The sequence below is a fragment of the Anomaloglossus baeobatrachus genome, unplaced genomic scaffold (assembly GCF_048569485.1).
Source record: "Anomaloglossus baeobatrachus isolate aAnoBae1 unplaced genomic scaffold, aAnoBae1.hap1 Scaffold_523, whole genome shotgun sequence".
In the NCBI taxonomy this organism is placed as follows: Eukaryota; Metazoa; Chordata; class Amphibia; order Anura; family Aromobatidae; genus Anomaloglossus; species Anomaloglossus baeobatrachus.
Window position 1 is genome coordinate 121,235 of NW_027444596.1, and position 21,317 is coordinate 142,551.

General features: G+C 46.2%; 14 non-coding genes across 14 annotated transcripts; all 14 read left to right on the forward strand.

The window, feature by feature from the left end:
* The first annotated feature begins 256 nt into the window (after window positions 1-256).
* LOC142282824 (U2 spliceosomal RNA) lies at window positions 257-447 on the forward strand. The gene has a single exon (XR_012744617.1). It is a non-coding gene; the product is annotated as a U2 spliceosomal RNA (small nuclear RNA).
* Window positions 448-1,834: 1,387 nt separating this feature from the next.
* LOC142282825 (U2 spliceosomal RNA) lies at window positions 1,835-2,025 on the forward strand. Its single transcript, XR_012744618.1, has one exon. It is a non-coding gene; the product is annotated as a U2 spliceosomal RNA (small nuclear RNA).
* A 1,387-nt stretch (window positions 2,026-3,412) lies between these two features.
* Window positions 3,413-3,603, forward strand: LOC142282826 (U2 spliceosomal RNA). The gene has a single exon (XR_012744619.1). It is a non-coding gene; the product is annotated as a U2 spliceosomal RNA (small nuclear RNA).
* A 1,387-nt stretch (window positions 3,604-4,990) lies between these two features.
* On the forward strand, window positions 4,991-5,181 carry LOC142282828 (U2 spliceosomal RNA). Its single transcript, XR_012744621.1, has one exon. It is a non-coding gene; the product is annotated as a U2 spliceosomal RNA (small nuclear RNA).
* Window positions 5,182-6,568: 1,387 nt separating this feature from the next.
* LOC142282829 (U2 spliceosomal RNA) lies at window positions 6,569-6,759 on the forward strand. Its single transcript, XR_012744622.1, has one exon. It is a non-coding gene; the product is annotated as a U2 spliceosomal RNA (small nuclear RNA).
* Window positions 6,760-8,146: 1,387 nt separating this feature from the next.
* LOC142282882 (U2 spliceosomal RNA) lies at window positions 8,147-8,337 on the forward strand. Its single transcript, XR_012744673.1, has one exon. It is a non-coding gene; the product is annotated as a U2 spliceosomal RNA (small nuclear RNA).
* A 1,387-nt stretch (window positions 8,338-9,724) lies between these two features.
* LOC142282830 (U2 spliceosomal RNA) lies at window positions 9,725-9,915 on the forward strand. Its single transcript, XR_012744623.1, has one exon. It is a non-coding gene; the product is annotated as a U2 spliceosomal RNA (small nuclear RNA).
* Window positions 9,916-11,302: 1,387 nt separating this feature from the next.
* On the forward strand, window positions 11,303-11,493 carry LOC142282831 (U2 spliceosomal RNA). The gene has a single exon (XR_012744624.1). It is a non-coding gene; the product is annotated as a U2 spliceosomal RNA (small nuclear RNA).
* Window positions 11,494-12,880: 1,387 nt separating this feature from the next.
* Window positions 12,881-13,071, forward strand: LOC142282832 (U2 spliceosomal RNA). Its single transcript, XR_012744625.1, has one exon. It is a non-coding gene; the product is annotated as a U2 spliceosomal RNA (small nuclear RNA).
* Window positions 13,072-14,457: 1,386 nt separating this feature from the next.
* LOC142282833 (U2 spliceosomal RNA) lies at window positions 14,458-14,648 on the forward strand. The gene has a single exon (XR_012744626.1). It is a non-coding gene; the product is annotated as a U2 spliceosomal RNA (small nuclear RNA).
* A 1,387-nt stretch (window positions 14,649-16,035) lies between these two features.
* Window positions 16,036-16,226, forward strand: LOC142282834 (U2 spliceosomal RNA). The gene has a single exon (XR_012744627.1). It is a non-coding gene; the product is annotated as a U2 spliceosomal RNA (small nuclear RNA).
* Window positions 16,227-17,613: 1,387 nt separating this feature from the next.
* Window positions 17,614-17,804, forward strand: LOC142282835 (U2 spliceosomal RNA). The gene has a single exon (XR_012744628.1). It is a non-coding gene; the product is annotated as a U2 spliceosomal RNA (small nuclear RNA).
* A 1,387-nt stretch (window positions 17,805-19,191) lies between these two features.
* On the forward strand, window positions 19,192-19,382 carry LOC142282836 (U2 spliceosomal RNA). Its single transcript, XR_012744629.1, has one exon. It is a non-coding gene; the product is annotated as a U2 spliceosomal RNA (small nuclear RNA).
* Window positions 19,383-20,769: 1,387 nt separating this feature from the next.
* Window positions 20,770-20,960, forward strand: LOC142282837 (U2 spliceosomal RNA). Its single transcript, XR_012744630.1, has one exon. It is a non-coding gene; the product is annotated as a U2 spliceosomal RNA (small nuclear RNA).
* The last annotated feature ends 357 nt before the right edge of the window (window positions 20,961-21,317 follow it).

Here is a 21,317-nt window from a genome sequence, read left to right on the forward strand (position 1 = left end):
GAATTGGAAAGACTGCAAGGGGGAGGGGAGTTGCTTGCGCCCTAAAGGAGGAGTTATTCAGATTCATTGCAGTGGGCGGCGGCTGCAAAACGCACCATTCTTCTTGTTTTTGCTCTGCAAAGCAGCCTTTTCAAGGGTTGGCTTGGGTGACAAAATGTCTTGTGTAGGCGTGGGTTTGTCTCCCTCTCGCTCTCTCTCCCTAAGATGTGTCCGGCATAGGCCAGGGTGCCACTCGAGGCCCAAACCAATTCTGGTTATCGCTTCTCGGCCTTTTGGCTAAGATCAAGTGTAGTATCTGTTCTTATCAGTTTAATATCTGATACGTCCCCTATCTGGGGACCATATATTAAATGGATTTTTAGAACAGGGAGATGGAAAAAGAGCTTGCTCTGTCCACTCCACGCATTGACCTGGTATTGCAGTACCTCCAGGAACGGTGCACCCCTTCTTAACCCAGTTTCCAAAAGCAGAACTCAATTCACCTGATTCATATTAGCCCGATTTAATGAATTGGAAGAAAGCATACGTCTTCATATGCACCTCAATTTGGCCCATTCACTTTTCACACTTCCTCCTTTTGTTTTTTATCTTTCACACTTTTGACTTTCTTTATTCATCCAAATAGCAAACTCATCACCACTCAACCTGACCAACTCGGCTATGTCCCCGTGCTGCAGTTCTCTGTCTTATCTAGATCATTTGCAATTGAATGGAATAGATCCCTTTTGGACAAAGTGGATTCACCTGCTGCTGCAGTGACCACAGGTGTGATAAGATCTAGAATTGGCATCTGGTGCGATCTCTCCGCTTCCACTCCAAAGAAAGTTACCTGTTTATTCCTATCATGCATTGGTTTTTGGGGTTTTCTTTGAGTAATGATGATCTCTTTAGTAGTCTGTTGGCGCCCTCTCCTGGAGGAATAGTTTGCTTGCTCTTGGACATTCTAAAAGAGAGGTCATGATAGACATTGAGCTTCTGAGCTCAATTGGGGACAGTCATGGGTGATGAATGTTTGCAACCTACTGCGAAGCCTCATACCGCAATATAAGGAACGTCAAATACTAAGAAAGGGCGGCCTATGAAAGAATTACTACTTTCAATAAGTACACTTAAACGGCTAATTGGGAATAGAAAAACTGTAAAAAGCCCTCTGAGAAAGCCCCCCTCTAACCTTTGATAGTAAGCTTTTCTGTAGTCTGCCTGTTGATGTATTTTCCGTTTGAACTGTGCACAACATGAAGAGACGGAACACTGGCGGCTTGTCACAATGCCCCCCGATGACATCACAATAGCGCTGCTGCCTAGAAAACAAGCTGCGCAGAAGAAGTTGTTCTTTGGGTGGGAGGGTGGGCTAGTGGAAGGAGGGGGCAATCTCTTTTTTTCCCGGGTGGTAGGGGGATGACAGGAGAAGGGAAGCGGGTGGTGAGAAAGGTACAGAGGGCAGGGTTTGGGGGCTGGGAAGGAAAGGGAAAAGATTAGGGTTTGGGGATGATGAAAGGGCTTTCTACGGGTAAGGATGGCAAAGGGTGGCAGTGACGGAAAGTCAGGCAACCTGTCCTGTCCGTCTTTTTGTATCGTGAATTGGAAAGACTGCAAGGGGGAGGGGAGTTGCTTGCGCCCTAAAGGAGGAGTTATTCAGATTCATTGCAGTGGGCGGCGGCTGCAAAACGCACCATTCTTCTTGTTTTTGCTCTGCAAAGCAGCCTTTTCAAGGGTTGGCTTGGGTGACAAAATGTCTTGTGTAGGCGTGGGTTTGTCTCCCTCTCGCTCTCTCTCCCTAAGATGTGTCCGGCATAGGCCAGGGTGCCACTCGAGGCCCAAACCAATTCTGGTTATCGCTTCTCGGCCTTTTGGCTAAGATCAAGTGTAGTATCTGTTCTTATCAGTTTAATATCTGATACGTCCCCTATCTGGGGACCATATATTAAATGGATTTTTAGAACAGGGAGATGGAAAAAGAGCTTGCTCTGTCCACTCCACGCATTGACCTGGTATTGCAGTACCTCCAGGAACGGTGCACCCCTTCTTAACCCAGTTTCCAAAAGCAGAACTCAATTCACCTGATTCATATTAGCCCGATTTAATGAATTGGAAGAAAGCATACGTCTTCATATGCACCTCAATTTGGCCCATTCACTTTTCACACTTCCTCCTTTTGTTTTTTATCTTTCACACTTTTGACTTTCTTTATTCATCCAAATAGCAAACTCATCACCACTCAACCTGACCAACTCGGCTATGTCCCCGTGCTGCAGTTCTCTGTCTTATCTAGATCATTTGCAATTGAATGGAATAGATCCCTTTTGGACAAAGTGGATTCACCTGCTGCTGCAGTGACCACAGGTGTGATAAGATCTAGAATTGGCATCTGGTGCGATCTCTCCGCTTCCACTCCAAAGAAAGTTACCTGTTTATTCCTATCATGCATTGGTTTTTGGGGTTTTCTTTGAGTAATGATGATCTCTTTAGTAGTCTGTTGGCGCCCTCTCCTGGAGGAATAGTTTGCTTGCTCTTGGACATTCTAAAAGAGAGGTCATGATAGACATTGAGCTTCTGAGCTCAATTGGGGACAGTCATGGGTGATGAATGTTTGCAACCTACTGCGAAGCCTCATACCGCAATATAAGGAACGTCAAATACTAAGAAAGGGCGGCCTATGAAAGAATTACTACTTTCAATAAGTACACTTAAACGGCTAATTGGGAATAGAAAAACTGTAAAAAGCCCTCTGAGAAAGCCCCCCTCTAACCTTTGATAGTAAGCTTTTCTGTAGTCTGCCTGTTGATGTATTTTCCGTTTGAACTGTGCACAACATGAAGAGACGGAACACTGGCGGCTTGTCACAATGCCCCCCGATGACATCACAATAGCGCTGCTGCCTAGAAAACAAGCTGCGCAGAAGAAGTTGTTCTTTGGGTGGGAGGGTGGGCTAGTGGAAGGAGGGGGCAATCTCTTTTTTTCCCGGGTGGTAGGGGGATGACAGGAGAAGGGAAGCGGGTGGTGAGAAAGGTACAGAGGGCAGGGTTTGGGGGCTGGGAAGGAAAGGGAAAAGATTAGGGTTTGGGGATGATGAAAGGGCTTTCTACGGGTAAGGATGGCAAAGGGTGGCAGTGACGGAAAGTCAGGCAACCTGTCCTGTCCGTCTTTTTGTATCGTGAATTGGAAAGACTGCAAGGGGGAGGGGAGTTGCTTGCGCCCTAAAGGAGGAGTTATTCAGATTCATTGCAGTGGGCGGCGGCTGCAAAACGCACCATTCTTCTTGTTTTTGCTCTGCAAAGCAGCCTTTTCAAGGGTTGGCTTGGGTGACAAAATGTCTTGTGTAGGCGTGGGTTTGTCTCCCTCTCGCTCTCTCTCCCTAAGATGTGTCCGGCATAGGCCAGGGTGCCACTCGAGGCCCAAACCAATTCTGGTTATCGCTTCTCGGCCTTTTGGCTAAGATCAAGTGTAGTATCTGTTCTTATCAGTTTAATATCTGATACGTCCCCTATCTGGGGACCATATATTAAATGGATTTTTAGAACAGGGAGATGGAAAAAGAGCTTGCTCTGTCCACTCCACGCATTGACCTGGTATTGCAGTACCTCCAGGAACGGTGCACCCCTTCTTAACCCAGTTTCCAAAAGCAGAACTCAATTCACCTGATTCATATTAGCCCGATTTAATGAATTGGAAGAAAGCATACGTCTTCATATGCACCTCAATTTGGCCCATTCACTTTTCACACTTCCTCCTTTTGTTTTTTATCTTTCACACTTTTGACTTTCTTTATTCATCCAAATAGCAAACTCATCACCACTCAACCTGACCAACTCGGCTATGTCCCCGTGCTGCAGTTCTCTGTCTTATCTAGATCATTTGCAATTGAATGGAATAGATCCCTTTTGGACAAAGTGGATTCACCTGCTGCTGCAGTGACCACAGGTGTGATAAGATCTAGAATTGGCATCTGGTGCGATCTCTCCGCTTCCACTCCAAAGAAAGTTACCTGTTTATTCCTATCATGCATTGGTTTTTGGGGTTTTCTTTGAGTAATGATGATCTCTTTAGTAGTCTGTTGGCGCCCTCTCCTGGAGGAATAGTTTGCTTGCTCTTGGACATTCTAAAAGAGAGGTCATGATAGACATTGAGCTTCTGAGCTCAATTGGGGACAGTCATGGGTGATGAATGTTTGCAACCTACTGCGAAGCCTCATACCGCAATATAAGGAACGTCAAATACTAAGAAAGGGCGGCCTATGAAAGAATTACTACTTTCAATAAGTACACTTAAACGGCTAATTGGGAATAGAAAAACTGTAAAAAGCCCTCTGAGAAAGCCCCCCTCTAACCTTTGATAGTAAGCTTTTCTGTAGTCTGCCTGTTGATGTATTTTCCGTTTGAACTGTGCACAACATGAAGAGACGGAACACTGGCGGCTTGTCACAATGCCCCCCGATGACATCACAATAGCGCTGCTGCCTAGAAAACAAGCTGCGCAGAAGAAGTTGTTCTTTGGGTGGGAGGGTGGGCTAGTGGAAGGAGGGGGCAATCTCTTTTTTTCCCGGGTGGTAGGGGGATGACAGGAGAAGGGAAGCGGGTGGTGAGAAAGGTACAGAGGGCAGGGTTTGGGGGCTGGGAAGGAAAGGGAAAAGATTAGGGTTTGGGGATGATGAAAGGGCTTTCTACGGGTAAGGATGGCAAAGGGTGGCAGTGACGGAAAGTCAGGCAACCTGTCCTGTCCGTCTTTTTGTATCGTGAATTGGAAAGACTGCAAGGGGGAGGGGAGTTGCTTGCGCCCTAAAGGAGGAGTTATTCAGATTCATTGCAGTGGGCGGCGGCTGCAAAACGCACCATTCTTCTTGTTTTTGCTCTGCAAAGCAGCCTTTTCAAGGGTTGGCTTGGGTGACAAAATGTCTTGTGTAGGCGTGGGTTTGTCTCCCTCTCGCTCTCTCTCCCTAAGATGTGTCCGGCATAGGCCAGGGTGCCACTCGAGGCCCAAACCAATTCTGGTTATCGCTTCTCGGCCTTTTGGCTAAGATCAAGTGTAGTATCTGTTCTTATCAGTTTAATATCTGATACGTCCCCTATCTGGGGACCATATATTAAATGGATTTTTAGAACAGGGAGATGGAAAAAGAGCTTGCTCTGTCCACTCCACGCATTGACCTGGTATTGCAGTACCTCCAGGAACGGTGCACCCCTTCTTAACCCAGTTTCCAAAAGCAGAACTCAATTCACCTGATTCATATTAGCCCGATTTAATGAATTGGAAGAAAGCATACGTCTTCATATGCACCTCAATTTGGCCCATTCACTTTTCACACTTCCTCCTTTTGTTTTTTATCTTTCACACTTTTGACTTTCTTTATTCATCCAAATAGCAAACTCATCACCACTCAACCTGACCAACTCGGCTATGTCCCCGTGCTGCAGTTCTCTGTCTTATCTAGATCATTTGCAATTGAATGGAATAGATCCCTTTTGGACAAAGTGGATTCACCTGCTGCTGCAGTGACCACAGGTGTGATAAGATCTAGAATTGGCATCTGGTGCGATCTCTCCGCTTCCACTCCAAAGAAAGTTACCTGTTTATTCCTATCATGCATTGGTTTTTGGGGTTTTCTTTGAGTAATGATGATCTCTTTAGTAGTCTGTTGGCGCCCTCTCCTGGAGGAATAGTTTGCTTGCTCTTGGACATTCTAAAAGAGAGGTCATGATAGACATTGAGCTTCTGAGCTCAATTGGGGACAGTCATGGGTGATGAATGTTTGCAACCTACTGCGAAGCCTCATACCGCAATATAAGGAACGTCAAATACTAAGAAAGGGCGGCCTATGAAAGAATTACTACTTTCAATAAGTACACTTAAACGGCTAATTGGGAATAGAAAAACTGTAAAAAGCCCTCTGAGAAAGCCCCCCTCTAACCTTTGATAGTAAGCTTTTCTGTAGTCTGCCTGTTGATGTATTTTCCGTTTGAACTGTGCACAACATGAAGAGACGGAACACTGGCGGCTTGTCACAATGCCCCCCGATGACATCACAATAGCGCTGCTGCCTAGAAAACAAGCTGCGCAGAAGAAGTTGTTCTTTGGGTGGGAGGGTGGGCTAGTGGAAGGAGGGGGCAATCTCTTTTTTTCCCGGGTGGTAGGGGGATGACAGGAGAAGGGAAGCGGGTGGTGAGAAAGGTACAGAGGGCAGGGTTTGGGGGCTGGGAAGGAAAGGGAAAAGATTAGGGTTTGGGGATGATGAAAGGGCTTTCTACGGGTAAGGATGGCAAAGGGTGGCAGTGACGGAAAGTCAGGCAACCTGTCCTGTCCGTCTTTTTGTATCGTGAATTGGAAAGACTGCAAGGGGGAGGGGAGTTGCTTGCGCCCTAAAGGAGGAGTTATTCAGATTCATTGCAGTGGGCGGCGGCTGCAAAACGCACCATTCTTCTTGTTTTTGCTCTGCAAAGCAGCCTTTTCAAGGGTTGGCTTGGGTGACAAAATGTCTTGTGTAGGCGTGGGTTTGTCTCCCTCTCGCTCTCTCTCCCTAAGATGTGTCCGGCATAGGCCAGGGTGCCACTCGAGGCCCAAACCAATTCTGGTTATCGCTTCTCGGCCTTTTGGCTAAGATCAAGTGTAGTATCTGTTCTTATCAGTTTAATATCTGATACGTCCCCTATCTGGGGACCATATATTAAATGGATTTTTAGAACAGGGAGATGGAAAAAGAGCTTGCTCTGTCCACTCCACGCATTGACCTGGTATTGCAGTACCTCCAGGAACGGTGCACCCCTTCTTAACCCAGTTTCCAAAAGCAGAACTCAATTCACCTGATTCATATTAGCCCGATTTAATGAATTGGAAGAAAGCATACGTCTTCATATGCACCTCAATTTGGCCCATTCACTTTTCACACTTCCTCCTTTTGTTTTTTATCTTTCACACTTTTGACTTTCTTTATTCATCCAAATAGCAAACTCATCACCACTCAACCTGACCAACTCGGCTATGTCCCCGTGCTGCAGTTCTCTGTCTTATCTAGATCATTTGCAATTGAATGGAATAGATCCCTTTTGGACAAAGTGGATTCACCTGCTGCTGCAGTGACCACAGGTGTGATAAGATCTAGAATTGGCATCTGGTGCGATCTCTCCGCTTCCACTCCAAAGAAAGTTACCTGTTTATTCCTATCATGCATTGGTTTTTGGGGTTTTCTTTGAGTAATGATGATCTCTTTAGTAGTCTGTTGGCGCCCTCTCCTGGAGGAATAGTTTGCTTGCTCTTGGACATTCTAAAAGAGAGGTCATGATAGACATTGAGCTTCTGAGCTCAATTGGGGACAGTCATGGGTGATGAATGTTTGCAACCTACTGCGAAGCCTCATACCGCAATATAAGGAACGTCAAATACTAAGAAAGGGCGGCCTATGAAAGAATTACTACTTTCAATAAGTACACTTAAACGGCTAATTGGGAATAGAAAAACTGTAAAAAGCCCTCTGAGAAAGCCCCCCTCTAACCTTTGATAGTAAGCTTTTCTGTAGTCTGCCTGTTGATGTATTTTCCGTTTGAACTGTGCACAACATGAAGAGACGGAACACTGGCGGCTTGTCACAATGCCCCCCGATGACATCACAATAGCGCTGCTGCCTAGAAAACAAGCTGCGCAGAAGAAGTTGTTCTTTGGGTGGGAGGGTGGGCTAGTGGAAGGAGGGGGCAATCTCTTTTTTTCCCGGGTGGTAGGGGGATGACAGGAGAAGGGAAGCGGGTGGTGAGAAAGGTACAGAGGGCAGGGTTTGGGGGCTGGGAAGGAAAGGGAAAAGATTAGGGTTTGGGGATGATGAAAGGGCTTTCTACGGGTAAGGATGGCAAAGGGTGGCAGTGACGGAAAGTCAGGCAACCTGTCCTGTCCGTCTTTTTGTATCGTGAATTGGAAAGACTGCAAGGGGGAGGGGAGTTGCTTGCGCCCTAAAGGAGGAGTTATTCAGATTCATTGCAGTGGGCGGCGGCTGCAAAACGCACCATTCTTCTTGTTTTTGCTCTGCAAAGCAGCCTTTTCAAGGGTTGGCTTGGGTGACAAAATGTCTTGTGTAGGCGTGGGTTTGTCTCCCTCTCGCTCTCTCTCCCTAAGATGTGTCCGGCATAGGCCAGGGTGCCACTCGAGGCCCAAACCAATTCTGGTTATCGCTTCTCGGCCTTTTGGCTAAGATCAAGTGTAGTATCTGTTCTTATCAGTTTAATATCTGATACGTCCCCCATCTGGGGACCATATATTAAATGGATTTTTAGAACAGGGAGATGGAAAAAGAGCTTGCTCTGTCCACTCCACGCATTGACCTGGTATTGCAGTACCTCCAGGAACGGTGCACCCCTTCTTAACCCAGTTTCCAAAAGCAGAACTCAATTCACCTGATTCATATTAGCCCGATTTAATGAATTGGAAGAAAACATACGTCTTCATATGCACCTCAATTTGGCCCATTCACTTTTCACACTTCCTCCTTTTGTTTTTTATCTTTCACACTTTTGACTTTCTTTATTCATCCAAATAGCAAACTCATCACCACTCAACCTGACCAACTCGGCTATGTCCCCGTGCTGCAGTTCTCTGTCTTATCTAGATCATTTGCAATTGAATGGAATAGATCCCTTTTGGACAAAGTGGATTCACCTGCTGCTGCAGTGACCACAGGTGTGATAAGATCTAGAATTGGCATCTGGTGCGATCTCTCCGCTTCCACTCCAAAGAAAGTTACCTGTTTATTCCTATCATGCATTGGTTTTTGGGGTTTTCTTTGAGTAATGATGATCTCTTTAGTAGTCTGTTGGCGCCCTCTCCTGGAGGAATAGTTTGCTTGCTCTTGGACATTCTAAAAGAGAGGTCATGATAGACATTGAGCTTCTGAGCTCAATTGGGGACAGTCATGGGTGATGAATGTTTGCAACCTACTGCGAAGCCTCATACCGCAATATAAGGAACGTCAAATACTAAGAAAGGGCGGCCTATGAAAGAATTACTACTTTCAATAAGTACACTTAAACGGCTAATTGGGAATAGAAAAACTGTAAAAAGCCCTCTGAGAAAGCCCCCCTCTAACCTTTGATAGTAAGCTTTTCTGTAGTCTGCCTGTTGATGTATTTTCCGTTTGAACTGTGCACAACATGAAGAGACGGAACACTGGCGGCTTGTCACAATGCCCCCCGATGACATCACAATAGCGCTGCTGCCTAGAAAACAAGCTGCGCAGAAGAAGTTGTTCTTTGGGTGGGAGGGTGGGCTAGTGGAAGGAGGGGGCAATCTCTTTTTTTCCCGGGTGGTAGGGGGATGACAGGAGAAGGGAAGCGGGTGGTGAGAAAGGTACAGAGGGCAGGGTTTGGGGGCTGGGAAGGAAAGGGAAAAGATTAGGGTTTGGGGATGATGAAAGGGCTTTCTACGGGTAAGGATGGCAAAGGGTGGCAGTGACGGAAAGTCAGGCAACCTGTCCTGTCCGTCTTTTTGTATCGTGAATTGGAAAGACTGCAAGGGGGAGGGGAGTTGCTTGCGCCCTAAAGGAGGAGTTATTCAGATTCATTGCAGTGGGCGGCGGCTGCAAAACGCACCATTCTTCTTGTTTTTGCTCTGCAAAGCAGCCTTTTCAAGGGTTGGCTTGGGTGACAAAATGTCTTGTGTAGGCGTGGGTTTGTCTCCCTCTCGCTCTCTCTCCCTAAGATGTGTCCGGCATAGGCCAGGGTGCCACTCGAGGCCCAAACCAATTCTGGTTATCGCTTCTCGGCCTTTTGGCTAAGATCAAGTGTAGTATCTGTTCTTATCAGTTTAATATCTGATACGTCCCCTATCTGGGGACCATATATTAAATGGATTTTTAGAACAGGGAGATGGAAAAAGAGCTTGCTCTGTCCACTCCACGCATTGACCTGGTATTGCAGTACCTCCAGGAACGGTGCACCCCTTCTTAACCCAGTTTCCAAAAGCAGAACTCAATTCACCTGATTCATATTAGCCCGATTTAATGAATTGGAAGAAAGCATACGTCTTCATATGCACCTCAATTTGGCCCATTCACTTTTCACACTTCCTCCTTTTGTTTTTTATCTTTCACACTTTTGACTTTCTTTATTCATCCAAATAGCAAACTCATCACCACTCAACCTGACCAACTCGGCTATGTCCCCGTGCTGCAGTTCTCTGTCTTATCTAGATCATTTGCAATTGAATGGAATAGATCCCTTTTGGACAAAGTGGATTCACCTGCTGCTGCAGTGACCACAGGTGTGATAAGATCTAGAATTGGCATCTGGTGCGATCTCTCCGCTTCCACTCCAAAGAAAGTTACCTGTTTATTCCTATCATGCATTGGTTTTTGGGGTTTTCTTTGAGTAATGATGATCTCTTTAGTAGTCTGTTGGCGCCCTCTCCTGGAGGAATAGTTTGCTTGCTCTTGGACATTCTAAAAGAGAGGTCATGATAGACATTGAGCTTCTGAGCTCAATTGGGGACAGTCATGGGTGATGAATGTTTGCAACCTACTGCGAAGCCTCATACCGCAATATAAGGAACGTCAAATACTAAGAAAGGGCGGCCTATGAAAGAATTACTACTTTCAATAAGTACACTTAAACGGCTAATTGGGAATAGAAAAACTGTAAAAAGCCCTCTGAGAAAGCCCCCCTCTAACCTTTGATAGTAAGCTTTTCTGTAGTCTGCCTGTTGATGTATTTTCCGTTTGAACTGTGCACAACATGAAGAGACGGAACACTGGCGGCTTGTCACAATGCCCCCCGATGACATCACAATAGCGCTGCTGCCTAGAAAACAAGCTGCGCAGAAGAAGTTGTTCTTTGGGTGGGAGGGTGGGCTAGTGGAAGGAGGGGGCAATCTCTTTTTTTCCCGGGTGGTAGGGGGATGACAGGAGAAGGGAAGCGGGTGGTGAGAAAGGTACAGAGGGCAGGGTTTGGGGGCTGGGAAGGAAAGGGAAAAGATTAGGGTTTGGGGATGATGAAAGGGCTTTCTACGGGTAAGGATGGCAAAGGGTGGCAGTGACGGAAAGTCAGGCAACCTGTCCTGTCCGTCTTTTTGTATCGTGAATTGGAAAGACTGCAAGGGGGAGGGGAGTTGCTTGCGCCCTAAAGGAGGAGTTATTCAGATTCATTGCAGTGGGCGGCGGCTGCAAAACGCACCATTCTTCTTGTTTTTGCTCTGCAAAGCAGCCTTTTCAAGGGTTGGCTTGGGTGACAAAATGTCTTGTGTAGGCGTGGGTTTGTCTCCCTCTCGCTCTCTCTCCCTAAGATGTGTCCGGCATAGGCCAGGGTGCCACTCGAGGCCCAAACCAATTCTGGTTATCGCTTCTCGGCCTTTTGGCTAAGATCAAGTGTAGTATCTGTTCTTATCAGTTTAATATCTGATACGTCCCCTATCTGGGGACCATATATTAAATGGATTTTTAGAACAGGGAGATGGAAAAAGAGCTTGCTCTGTCCACTCCACGCATTGACCTGGTATTGCAGTACCTCCAGGAACGGTGCACCCCTTCTTAACCCAGTTTCCAAAAGCAGAACTCAATTCACCTGATTCATATTAGCCCGATTTAATGAATTGGAAGAAAGCATACGTCTTCATATGCACCTCAATTTGGCCCATTCACTTTTCACACTTCCTCCTTTTGTTTTTTATCTTTCACACTTTTGACTTTCTTTATTCATCCAAATAGCAAACTCATCACCACTCAACCTGACCAACTCGGCTATGTCCCCGTGCTGCAGTTCTCTGTCTTATCTAGATCATTTGCAATTGAATGGAATAGATCCCTTTTGGACAAAGTGGATTCACCTGCTGCTGCAGTGACCACAGGTGTGATAAGATCTAGAATTGGCATCTGGTGCGATCTCTCCGCTTCCACTCCAAAGAAAGTTACCTGTTTATTCCTATCATGCATTGGTTTTTGGGGTTTTCTTTGAGTAATGATGATCTCTTTAGTAGTCTGTTGGCGCCCTCTCCTGGAGGAATAGTTTGCTTGCTCTTGGACATTCTAAAAGAGAGGTCATGATAGACATTGAGCTTCTGAGCTCAATTGGGGACAGTCATGGGTGATGAATGTTTGCAACCTACTGCGAAGCCTCATACCGCAATATAAGGAACGTCAAATACTAAGAAAGGGCGGCCTATGAAAGAATTACTACTTTCAATAAGTACACTTAAACGGCTAATTGGGAATAGAAAAACTGTAAAAAGCCCTCTGAGAAAGCCCCCCTCTAACCTTTGATAGTAAGCTTTTCTGTAGTCTGCCTGTTGATGTATTTTCCGTTTGAACTGTGCACAACATGAAGAGACGGAACACTGGCGGCTTGTCACAATGCCCCCCGATGACATCACAATAGCGCTGCTGCCTAGAAAACAAGCTGCGCAGAAGAAGTTGTTCTTTGGGTGGGAGGGTGGGCTAGTGGAAGGAGGGGGCAATCTCTTTTTTTCCCGGGTGGTAGGGGGATGACAGGAGAAGGGAAGCGGGTGGTGAGAAAGGTACAGAGGGCAGGGTTTGGGGGCTGGGAAGGAAAGGGAAAAGATTAGGGTTTGGGGATGATGAAAGGGCTTTCTACGGGTAAGGATGGCAAAGGGTGGCAGTGACGGAAAGTCAGGCAACCTGTCCTGTCCGTCTTTTTGTATCGTGAATTGGAAAGACTGCAAGGGGGAGGGGAGTTGCTTGCGCCCTAAAGGAGGAGTTATTCAGATTCATTGCAGTGGGCGGCGGCTGCAAAACGCACCATTCTTCTTGTTTTTGCTCTGCAAAGCAGCCTTTTCAAGGGTTGGCTTGGGTGACAAAATGTCTTGTGTAGGCGTGGGTTTGTCTCCCTCTCGCTCTCTCTCCCTAAGATGTGTCCGGCATAGGCCAGGGTGCCACTCGAGGCCCAAACCAATTCTGGTTATCGCTTCTCGGCCTTTTGGCTAAGATCAAGTGTAGTATCTGTTCTTATCAGTTTAATATCTGATACGTCCCCTATCTGGGGACCATATATTAAATGGATTTTTAGAACAGGGAGATGGAAAAAGAGCTTGCTCTGTCCACTCCACGCATTGACCTGGTATTGCAGTACCTCCAGGAACGGTGCACCCCTTCTTAACCCAGTTTCCAAAAGCAGAACTCAATTCACCTGATTCATATTAGCCCGATTTAATGAATTGGAAGAAAGCATACGTCTTCATATGCACCTCAATTTGGCCCATTCACTTTTCACACTTCCTCCTTTTGTTTTTTATCTTTCACACTTTTGACTTTCTTTATTCATCCAAATAGCAAACTCATCACCACTCAACCTGACCAACTCGGCTATGTCCCCGTGCTGCAGTTCTCTGTCTTATCTAGATCATTTGCAATTGAATGGAATAGATCCCTTTTGGACAAAGTGGATTCACCTGCTGCTGCAGTGACCACAGGTGTGATAAGATCTAGAATTGGCATCTGGTGCGATCTCTCCGCTTCCACTCCAAAGAAAGTTACCTGTTTATTCCTATCATGCATTGGTTTTTGGGGTTTTCTTTGAGTAATGATGATCTCTTTAGTAGTCTGTTGGCGCCCTCTCCTGGAGGAATAGTTTGCTTGCTCTTGGACATTCTAAAAGAGAGGTCATGATAGACATTGAGCTTCTGAGCTCAATTGGGGACAGTCATGGGTGATGAATGTTTGCAACCTACTGCGAAGCCTCATACCGCAATATAAGGAACGTCAAATACTAAGAAAGGGCGGCCTATGAAAGAATTACTACTTTCAATAAGTACACTTAAACGGCTAATTGGGAATAGAAAAACTGTAAAAAGCCCTCTGAGAAAGCCCCCCTCTAACCTTTGATAGTAAGCTTTTCTGTAGTCTGCCTGTTGATGTATTTTCCGTTTGAACTGTGCACAACATGAAGAGACGGAACACTGGCGGCTTGTCACAATGCCCCCGATGACATCACAATAGCGCTGCTGCCTAGAAAACAAGCTGCGCAGAAGAAGTTGTTCTTTGGGTGGGAGGGTGGGCTAGTGGAAGGAGGGGGCAATCTCTTTTTTTCCCGGGTGGTAGGGGGATGACAGGAGAAGGGAAGCGGGTGGTGAGAAAGGTACAGAGGGCAGGGTTTGGGGGCTGGGAAGGAAAGGGAAAAGATTAGGGTTTGGGGATGATGAAAGGGCTTTCTACGGGTAAGGATGGCAAAGGGTGGCAGTGACGGAAAGTCAGGCAACCTGTCCTGTCCGTCTTTTTGTATCGTGAATTGGAAAGACTGCAAGGGGGAGGGGAGTTGCTTGCGCCCTAAAGGAGGAGTTATTCAGATTCATTGCAGTGGGCGGCGGCTGCAAAACGCACCATTCTTCTTGTTTTTGCTCTGCAAAGCAGCCTTTTCAAGGGTTGGCTTGGGTGACAAAATGTCTTGTGTAGGCGTGGGTTTGTCTCCCTCTCGCTCTCTCTCCCTAAGATGTGTCCGGCATAGGCCAGGGTGCCACTCGAGGCCCAAACCAATTCTGGTTATCGCTTCTCGGCCTTTTGGCTAAGATCAAGTGTAGTATCTGTTCTTATCAGTTTAATATCTGATACGTCCCCTATCTGGGGACCATATATTAAATGGATTTTTAGAACAGGGAGATGGAAAAAGAGCTTGCTCTGTCCACTCCACGCATTGACCTGGTATTGCAGTACCTCCAGGAACGGTGCACCCCTTCTTAACCCAGTTTCCAAAAGCAGAACTCAATTCACCTGATTCATATTAGCCCGATTTAATGAATTGGAAGAAAGCATACGTCTTCATATGCACCTCAATTTGGCCCATTCACTTTTCACACTTCCTCCTTTTGTTTTTTATCTTTCACACTTTTGACTTTCTTTATTCATCCAAATAGCAAACTCATCACCACTCAACCTGACCAACTCGGCTATGTCCCCGTGCTGCAGTTCTCTGTCTTATCTAGATCATTTGCAATTGAATGGAATAGATCCCTTTTGGACAAAGTGGATTCACCTGCTGCTGCAGTGACCACAGGTGTGATAAGATCTAGAATTGGCATCTGGTGCGATCTCTCCGCTTCCACTCCAAAGAAAGTTACCTGTTTATTCCTATCATGCATTGGTTTTTGGGGTTTTCTTTGAGTAATGATGATCTCTTTAGTAGTCTGTTGGCGCCCTCTCCTGGAGGAATAGTTTGCTTGCTCTTGGACATTCTAAAAGAGAGGTCATGATAGACATTGAGCTTCTGAGCTCAATTGGGGACAGTCATGGGTGATGAATGTTTGCAACCTACTGCGAAGCCTCATACCGCAATATAAGGAACGTCAAATACTAAGAAAGGGCGGCCTATGAAAGAATTACTACTTTCAATAAGTACACTTAAACGGCTAATTGGGAATAGAAAAACTGTAAAAAGCCCTCTGAGAAAGCCCCCCTCTAACCTTTGATAGTAAGCTTTTCTGTAGTCTGCCTGTTGATGTATTTTCCGTTTGAACTGTGCACAACATGAAGAGACGGAACACTGGCGGCTTGTCACAATGCCCCCCGATGACATCACAATAGCGCTGCTGCCTAGAAAACAAGCTGCGCAGAAGAAGTTGTTCTTTGGGTGGGAGGGTGGGCTAGTGGAAGGAGGGGGCAATCTCTTTTTTTCCCGGGTGGTAGGGGGATGACAGGAGAAGGGAAGCGGGTGGTGAGAAAGGTACAGAGGGCAGGGTTTGGGGGCTGGGAAGGAAAGGGAAAAGATTAGGGTTTGGGGATGATGAAAGGGCTTTCTACGGGTAAGGATGGCAAAGGGTGGCAGTGACGGAAAGTCAGGCAACCTGTCCTGTCCGTCTTTTTGTATCGTGAATTGGAAAGACTGCAAGGGGGAGGGGAGTTGCTTGCGCCCTAAAGGAGGAGTTATTCAGATTCATTGCAGTGGGCGGTGGCTGCAAAACGCACCATTCTTCTTGTTTTTGCTCTGCAAAGCAGCCTTTTCAAGGGTTGGCTTGGGTGACAAAATGTCTTGTGTAGGCGTGGGTTTGTCTCCCTCTCGCTCTCTCTCCCTAAGATGTGTCCGGCATAGGCCAGGGTGCCACTCGAGGCCCAAACCAATTCTGGTTATCGCTTCTCGGCCTTTTGGCTAAGATCAAGTGTAGTATCTGTTCTTATCAGTTTAATATCTGATACGTCCCCTATCTGGGGACCATATATTAAATGGATTTTTAGAACAGGGAGATGGAAAAAGAGCTTGCTCTGTCCACTCCACGCATTGACCTGGTATTGCAGTACCTCCAGGAACGGTGCACCCCTTCTTAACCCAGTTTCCAAAAGCAGAACTCAATTCACCTGATTCATATTAGCCCGATTTAATGAATTGGAAGAAAGCATACGTCTTCATATGCACCTCAATTTGGCCCATTCACTTTTCACACTTCCTCCTTTTGTTTTTTATCTTTCACACTTTTGACTTTCTTTATTCATCCAAATAGCAAACTCATCACCACTCAACCTGACCAACTCGGCTATGTCCCCGTGCTGCAGTTCTCTGTCTTATCTAGATCATTTGCAATTGAATGGAATAGATCCCTTTTGGACAAAGTGGATTCACCTGCTGCTGCAGTGACCACAGGTGTGATAAGATCTAGAATTGGCATCTGGTGCGATCTCTCCGCTTCCACTCCAAAGAAAGTTACCTGTTTATTCCTATCATGCATTGGTTTTTGGGGTTTTCTTTGAGTAATGATGATCTCTTTAGTAGTCTGTTGGCGCCCTCTCCTGGAGGAATAGTTTGCTTGCTCTTGGACATTCTAAAAGAGAGGTCATGATAGACATTGAGCTTCTGAGCTCAATTGGGGACAGTCATGGGTGATGAATGTTTGCAACCTACTGCGAAGCCTCATACCGCAATATAAGGAACGTCAAATACTAAGAAAGGGCGGCCTATGAAAGAATTACTACTTTCAATAAGTACACTTAAACGGCTAATTGGGAATAGAAAAACTGTAAAAAGCCCTCTGAGAAAGCCCCCCTCTAACCTTTGATAGTAAGCTTTTCTGTAGTCTGCCTGTTGATGTATTTTCCGTTTGAACTGTGCACAACATGAAGAGACGGAACACTGGCGGCTTGTCACAATGCCCCCCGATGACATCACAATAGCGCTGCTGCCTAGAAAACAAGCTGCGCAGAAGAAGTTGTTCTTTGGGTGGGAGGGTGGGCTAGTGGAAGGAGGGGGCAATCTCTTTTTTTCCCGGGTGGTAGGGGGATGACAGGAGAAGGGAAGCGGGTGGTGAGAAAGGTACAGAGGGCAGGGTTTGGGGGCTGGGAAGGAAAGGGAAAAGATTAGGGTTTGGGGATGATGAAAGGGCTTTCTACGGGTAAGGATGGCAAAGGGTGGCAGTGACGGAAAGTCAGGCAACCTGTCCTGTCCGTCTTTTTGTATCGTGAATTGGAAAGACTGCAAGGGGGAGGGGAGTTGCTTGCGCCCTAAAGGAGGAGTTATTCAGATTCATTGCAGTGGGCGGCGGCTGCAAAACGCACCATTCTTCTTGTTTTTGCTCTGCAAAGCAGCCTTTTCAAGGGTTGGCTTGGGTGACAAAATGTCTTGTGTAGGCGTGGGTTTGTCTCCCTCTCGCTCTCTCTCCCTAAGATGTGTCCGGCATAGGCCAGGGTGCCACTCGAGGCCCAAACCAATTCTGGTTATCGCTTCTCGGCCTTTTGGCTAAGATCAAGTGTAGTATCTGTTCTTATCAGTTTAATATCTGATACGTCCCCTATCTGGGGACCATATATTAAATGGATTTTTAGAACAGGGAGATGGAAAAAGAGCTTGCTCTGTCCACTCCACGCATTGACCTGGTATTGCAGTACCTCCAGGAACGGTGCACCCCTTCTTAACCCAGTTTCCAAAAGCAGAACTCAATTCACCTGATTCATATTAGCCCGATTTAATGAATTGGAAGAAAGCATACGTCTTCATATGCACCTCAATTTGGCCCATTCACTTTTCACACTTCCTCCTTTTGTTTTTTATCTTTCACACTTTTGACTTTCTTTATTCATCCAAATAGCAAACTCATCACCACTCAACCTGACCAACTCGGCTATGTCCCCGTGCTGCAGTTCTCTGTCTTATCTAGATCATTTGCAATTGAATGGAATAGATCCCTTTTGGACAAAGTGGATTCACCTGCTGCTGCAGTGACCACAGGTGTGATAAGATCTAGAATTGGCATCTGGTGCGATCTCTCCGCTTCCACTCCAAAGAAAGTTACCTGTTTATTCCTATCATGCATTGGTTTTTGGGGTTTTCTTTGAGTAATGATGATCTCTTTAGTAGTCTGTTGGCGCCCTCTCCTGGAGGAATAGTTTGCTTGCTCTTGGACATTCTAAAAGAGAGGTCATGATAGACATTGAGCTTCTGAGCTCAATTGGGGACAGTCATGGGTGATGAATGTTTGCAACCTACTGCGAAGCCTCATACCGCAATATAAGGAACGTCAAATACTAAGAAAGGGCGGCCTATGAAAGAATTACTACTTTCAATAAGTACACTTAAACGGCTAATTGGGAATAGAAAAACTGTAAAAAGCCCTCTGAGAAAGCCCCCCTCTAACCTTTGATAGTAAGCTTTTCTGTAGTCTGCCTGTTGATGTATTTTCCGTTTGAACTGTGCACAACATGAAGAGACGGAACACTGGCGGCTTGTCACAATGCCCCCCGATGACATCACAATAGCGCTGCTGCCTAGAAAACAAGCTGCGCAGAAGAAGTTGTTCTTTGGGTGGGAGGGTGGGCTAGTGGAAGGAGGGGGCAATCTCTTTTTTTCCCGGGTGGTAGGGGGATGACAGGAGAAGGGAAGCGGGTGGTGAGAAAGGTACAGAGGGCAGGGTTTGGGGGCTGGGAAGGAAAGGGAAAAGATTAGGGTTTGGGGATGATGAAAGGGCTTTCTACGGGTAAGGATGGCAAAGGGTGGCAGTGACGGAAAGTCAGGCAACCTGTCCTGTCCGTCTTTTTGTATCGTGAATTGGAAAGACTGCAAGGGGGAGGGGAGTTGCTTGCGCCCTAAAGGAGGAGTTATTCAGATTCATTGCAGTGGGCGGCGGCTGCAAAACGCACCATTCTTCTTGTTTTTGCTCTGCAAAGCAGCCTTTTCAAGGGTTGGCTTGGGTGACAAAATGTCTTGTGTAGGCGTGGGTTTGTCTCCCTCTCGCTCTCTCTCCCTAAGATGTGTCCGGCATAGGCCAGGGTGCCACTCGAGGCCCAAACCAATTCTGGTTATCGCTTCTCGGCCTTTTGGCTAAGATCAAGTGTAGTATCTGTTCTTATCAGTTTAATATCTGATACGTCCCCTATCTGGGGACCATATATTAAATGGATTTTTAGAACAGGGAGATGGAAAAAGAGCTTGCTCTGTCCACTCCACGCATTGACCTGGTATTGCAGTACCTCCAGGAACGGTGCACCCCTTCTTAACCCAGTTTCCAAAAGCAGAACTCAATTCACCTGATTCATATTAGCCCGATTTAATGAATTGGAAGAAAGCATACGTCTTCATATGCACCTCAATTTGGCCCATTCACTTTTCACACTTCCTCCTTTTGTTTTTTATCTTTCACACTTTTGACTTTCTTTATTCATCCAAATAGCAAACTCATCACCACTCAACCTGACCAACTCGGCTATGTCCCCGTGCTGCAGTTCTCTGTCTTATCTAGATCATTTGCAATTGAATGGAATAGATCCCTTTTGGACAAAGTGGATTCACCTGCTGCTGCAGTGACCACAGGTGTGATAAGATCTAGAATTGGCATCTGGTGCGATCTCTCCGCTTCCACTCCAAAGAAAGTTACCTGTTTATTCCTATCATGCATTGGTTTTTGGGGTTTTCTTTGAGTAATGATGATCTCTTTAGTAGTCTGTTGGCGCCCTCTCCTGGAGGAATAGTTTGCTTGCTCTTGGACATTCTAAAAGAGAGGTCATGATAGACATTGAGCTTCTGAGCTCAATTGGGGACAGTCATGGGTGATGAATGTTTGCAACCTACTGCGAAGCCTCATACCGCAATATAAGGAACGTCAAATACTAAGAAAGGGCGGCCTATGAAAGAATTACTACTTTCAATAAGTACACTTAAACGGCTAATTGGGAATAGAAAAACTGTAAAAAGCCCTCTGAGAAAGCCCCCCTCTAACCTTTGATAGTAAGCTTTTCTGTAGTCTGCCTGTTGATGTATTTTCCGTTTGAACTGTGCACAACATGAAGAGACGGAACACTGGCGGCTTGTCACAATGCCCCCCGATGACATCACAATAGCGCTGCTGCCTAGAAAACAAGCTGCGCAGAAGAAGTTGTTCTTTGGGTGGGAGGGTGGGCTAGTGGAAGGAGGGGGCAATCTCTTTTTTTCCCGGGTGGTAGGGGGATGACAGGAGAAGGGAAGCGGGTGGTGAGAAAGGTACAGAGGGCAGGGTTTGGGGGTTGGGAAGGAAAGGGAAAAGATTAGGGTTTGGGGATGATGAAAGGGCTTTCTACGGGTAAGGATGGCAAAGGGTGGCAGTGACGGAAAGTCAGGCAACCTGTCCTGTCCGTCTTTTTGTATCGTGAATTGGAAAGACTGCAAGGGGGAGGGGAGTTGCTTGCGCCCTAAAGGAGGAGTTATTCAGATTCATTGCAGTGGGCGGCGGCTGCAAAACGCACCATTCTTCTTGTTTTTGCTCTGCAAAGCAGCCTTTTCAAGGGTTGGCTTGGGTGACAAAATGTCTTGTGTAGGCGTGGGTTTGTCTCCCTCTCGCTCTCTCTCCCTAAGATGTTTCCGGCATAGGCCAGGGTGCCACTCGAGGCCCAAACCAATTCTGGTTATCGCTTCTCGGCCTTTTGGCTAAGATCAAGTGTAGTATCTGTTCTTATCAGTTTAATATCTGATACGTCCCCTATCTGGGGACCATATATTAAATGGATTTTTAGAACAGGGAGATGGAAAAAGAGCTTGCTCTGTCCACTCCACGCATTGACCTGGTATTGCAGTACCTCCAGGAACGGTGCACCCCTTCTTAACCCAGTTTCCAAAAGCAGAACTCAATTCACCTGATTCATATTAGCCCGATTTAATGAATTGGAAGAAAGCATACGTCTTCATATGCACCTCAATTTGGCCCATTCACTTTTCACACTTCCTCCTTTTGTTTTTTATCTTTCACACTTTTGACTTTCTTTATTCATCCAAATAGCAAACTCATCACCACTCAACCTGACCAACTCGGCTATGTCCCCGTGCTGCAGTTCTCTGTCTTATCTAGATCATTTGCAATTGAATGGAATAGATCCCTTTTGGACAAAGTGGATTCACCTGCTGCTGCAGTGACCACAGGTGTGATAAGATCTAGAATTGGCATCTGGTGCGATCTCT